Below are 4,163 nucleotides of genomic sequence, written 5' to 3' on the forward strand. Positions count from 1 at the left end.
TTTCTTTCTGATCCAAAAGCTCCCTTTAGCATTGCTTATAAGACAGGTCTGGTATTGATGAAATGCCTCAGCTTTTGTTTGTCTGGGAAAGTGATTATTTCTTCTTCATGTTTGAAGGGTAATTTCAGCAGATGTACTTACTATTCTAGGTTAAAGGATTTTTTCCTTTAGCACTTTAAACATGTCATGCCACTCTCTCCGGGCTTATAAGTTTTCCACTGAAAAGTCTGCTGCCAGATGTATTGGACCTACATTGTATGTGATTTGTTTAGTTTCTCTTATGCCTTTTAGGATCCTTTCTTTATCCTTGACCTTTGGGAGCTTATTTATTAAGTGCCTTGAGGTTAAATCTGCTTGGTGTTCTATAACTTCCTTGTACTTAAATATTGATATTTTTCTCTAGGTTTGAGTTCTCTGTTATTATCCCTTTGAATGAACTTTCTATCCCATCTCTTTCTCTATCTCCTCTTTAAGATGAATACCTCTTAGACTTACCCTTTTGAGGTTATTTTCTAGATCTTGTAGGTGTGTGTCATTGTTTTTTATTTTTTATTTTTTTGTTTTTGTTTGTTTTTGTTTTTTTTTTGAGATGGAGTCTTGCTGCGTTGCCAGGCTGGAGTGCAGTGTCACCATCTTGGCTCACTGCAACCTCCACCTCCCGGGTTCAAGCAATTCTCCTGCCTCAGCCTCCTGAGTAGCTGGGACTACAGGCACATGCCACCACACCCTGCTAATTTTTTTTTTCTTGTATTTTAGTAGAGACAGGGTTTCACCATGTTGCCCAGGCTGGTCTCGAACTCCTGAGCTCAGGTAGTCTGCCCACCTCAGCCTCCAAGGTGCGAGCCACCTTACAGCCATCAGCCGCCGCACCCGGCCTGTTTTTTATTTTTTATTTTGTCTCCTCTGACTGTGTATTCTCAAATAGGCTGTTTCTAAGCTCACTAATTCTTTCTTCTGCTTGATCAATTCTGCTGTTAAAAGACCCTGATGCATTCTTCAGTATGTCAATTGCATTTTTTCAGCTTCAGAATTTCTGTTTGATTCTCTTTAATTATTTTAATCTCTTTGTTAAATTTATCTGTTAGAATTCTGAATTCTTTCTCTGTGTTATCTTGAATTTCTTTTGAGTTTCCTCAAAATAGCTCTTTTGAATTCTGTCTGAAAGGTCACATATCTCTGTTTCTCCAGGATTGATCCCTGGTGCCTTATTTAGCTCATTTAATGAGTTCATGTTTTCCTGGATTGTCTTGATACTTGTGGATGTTCACCAGTGTCTGGGGACTGAAGACTTAGGTATTTATTGTAGTATTTGCAGTCTGGGCTTATTCATACCTGTCTTTCTTTGGAAAGCTTTCCAGCTATTTAAAAAATGAGGGTATTGCAATCTAAGCTGTATCTGCTTTAAGGGGAACCCCAAGTACCATAGTGCTGTGGTTCTTGCAGACTCACAGAGGTACCATCTTGATGGTCTTGGACAAGATCTGGAAGAATTCTCTGGATTATGTGGAAGAAACTCTTGTTCTTTTCCCTTACTTTCTTCCAAATAAATGGAGTTTCTTTTCTGCTCTGAGCCACCTGGAGCTGGAGGTGGAGTGACACAAGCACCCTTGTGGCCACTAACCCTATGACTGCACTGGGTCAAACCTGAAGCCAGCACAGCACTGGGTCTTGCCCAAAACCTGCTGTAATCACTTCCTGGCTACTACCGATGTTCACTCAAAGCCCCAGGGCTCTACCGTCAGCTAGTGCAAAGCCAGCCAGTCCTATGTTCCTCCGTTCAGGGTGGTAAGTTCCCCAGGTCCTGGGAAGATCCAGAGAGGCCATGTGGGAGTAAGGGTCTAAAGTCAAAAACTTTAGAAGTCTACCTGGTGTTCAATTGTTCTGTGGCTGAGCTGGCACTCAAACCACAAGTTACAGTCCTTCCAACTCTTCCTTCTCCTCTCCAAAGGTGGAGGGGCCTCACCCCATGGCCACTGCCACCTCAGGCCCACAAAGAGTACTGCCAGACTACCATTGATGTTTCCTAAGGCCCAAGGGCTCTTAGGTCAGCTTATGGTGAATGCTGCCTGACCTGAGACTCACCCTTCAGGGCAACAGGCTCCCCTCTGGCCCAGAGCCAATCCAAAAATGCCATCCATAAGCCAAGTACTAGCACTGGGGACCCCAGGAGCCCACTTGGTTCTCAACCCGCCTATGGTGGAGCTACAAAGTCCCTTTCACTTTTCCCTCCACTTTTCTCAAACAGAAGGAGTCTCATCCTGTAGCCAACACAACTGGGAATGTGCTGAGTCTCACCTGAAGCCAGGAAGTCTCAGAGTCTCACTCAAAGCTCTCTGATGTACCTGGGAATCACTGCTGGTTATTCAGGGCCCAAGGACTCTTCAGTTAGCTGGTCACGAATCCTTCCACACAGGGTCCTTCATTTCAAGGCAGTCAGTTCCCTTCTGGCCCAGGATGTATCTAGAAATGTCATCTGGGAGCTAGGGCCTGGAACAGGAGCCTCACAACTCTGACTGGTACCCTATCCTGCTCTGGCTGAGCTGCTATCCAAAGTGTAAGACAAAGTCATCCCTACTTTTCTGTCTTCTCTCCTGAAGCAGAAAGAAGAAGTGTCTTTAGAAGCCACAAGCTGTGCAACCTGGGGTTAAGGGAGGGGTGATGTCAGCATTCCCTTAGCTGTCCCAGTTGATGTCCCAGTAACTTGTATGGCCCCCAACCTTCTGCCCTACCCAGTTCACTGACTCTAGGCCCAGTTAAGCTCTAGGGCTGGCCTAGGTGTTGCAGTCCTTGGGGCCTACACTGTCTTTCAAGTTTATCTGAAGCCCCAGAGGATTTTAGCGTGCAGTGGTGAGGCTTGCAGGAACTCAAGTTCTGACTGCCAGCATTAGTGAATCTACTCTGGCTAGGGCTATTTTAAATGCACCCTCCATGGGTGGATGTCAGCTGAGTTTGGTCTGGTTTTGCTACTATAGTAAGGGCAACACTGAGTTCAATGCCTCATAGATGCTGGCTCTCCCTCTCCCTAGTGCATAGAAATGCCCTCTGTACCATGCCACTGCTGCCGGGGGGATGGGGGAGGGATGGTGTCAGTGATTCAGAACTGTTTTTCTTACCTCTTCAGTGCCTCTTTCTGCGATATGAAGTTAAAATCAGGTACTATCAGTGCTCACCTCATTTTTGGTTCTTATGAAGGTTTTTTGTGTATAGGTAGTTGTTAAATGGGCGTCCTTGTAGCGGGAAGATTGTAGCGGGAAGAGTCTTCTATTCCACCATCTTGTTCCAACCCTCCTTTATGTGATAAGTATTTTCATGTGTCAACTTGGCTGGGCCATACTGTTCAAATATTTGGACAAACATTTTTTTGGATGTTTCTGTGAGCATGGTTTGGTATGAGATTTACATTTAAAACTGTCAATTTTGAGGAAAGCAGATTGCCCTCTATAACATGGGCGGGCCTCATCCAATCAATTGCAGGCCTCAAGAGAACAAAAGATTGACCTTCCTTGAGCAAGAAGGAATTGTGTAGCAGATGACCTTTGGACTTCAATTACATCATGAGCTCTTCCTGGATATCCAGCCTGTCCACCAACCCTGCAGATTTTGGACTTGGTAGCCTCCATAATTGCATGAGCTAATTTCCTTAAAAAAAAAAAAAGTCTCAGCTGGGCGCGGTGGCTCACGTCTGTAATCCCAACATTTTGGGAGGCTGAGGCGGGCAGATCATGAGGTCAGGAGATCAAGACCATCCTGGCTAACACGGTGAAACCCCGTCTCTACTAAATATACAAAATAAAGAGCGGGGCGTGGTGGTGGACTCCTGTAGTCCCAGCTACTAGGGAGGCTGAGGCAGGAGGAAGGCAGAGCTTGCAGTGAGACGAGATGGCACCACTGCACTCTAGCCTGGGCGACAGAGTGAGACGCCGTCACAAAAAATAAATAATTGAGTAAAGTCTCTATACACACATCCTATTGGTTCTATTTCAGAAAAAGTCTGACAAAAACAGTTGCCCTATTAGTAGCATTTGACAGAGTTGTTCATTCCCTCCTCCTTTGAAAACTTTATTTGCTTGGTTTCCAGGATAACACACTGTCCTGGTTTTTCTCCAACCTCTGGAAAAACAGCTCTGGCTGTTTCTCCTCAGTCTCCTTTGCTTATTCCTCCT

This window comes from Rhinopithecus roxellana, chromosome 14 (assembly GCF_007565055.1).
Source record: "Rhinopithecus roxellana isolate Shanxi Qingling chromosome 14, ASM756505v1, whole genome shotgun sequence".
In the NCBI taxonomy this organism is placed as follows: domain Eukaryota; kingdom Metazoa; phylum Chordata; class Mammalia; order Primates; family Cercopithecidae; genus Rhinopithecus; species Rhinopithecus roxellana.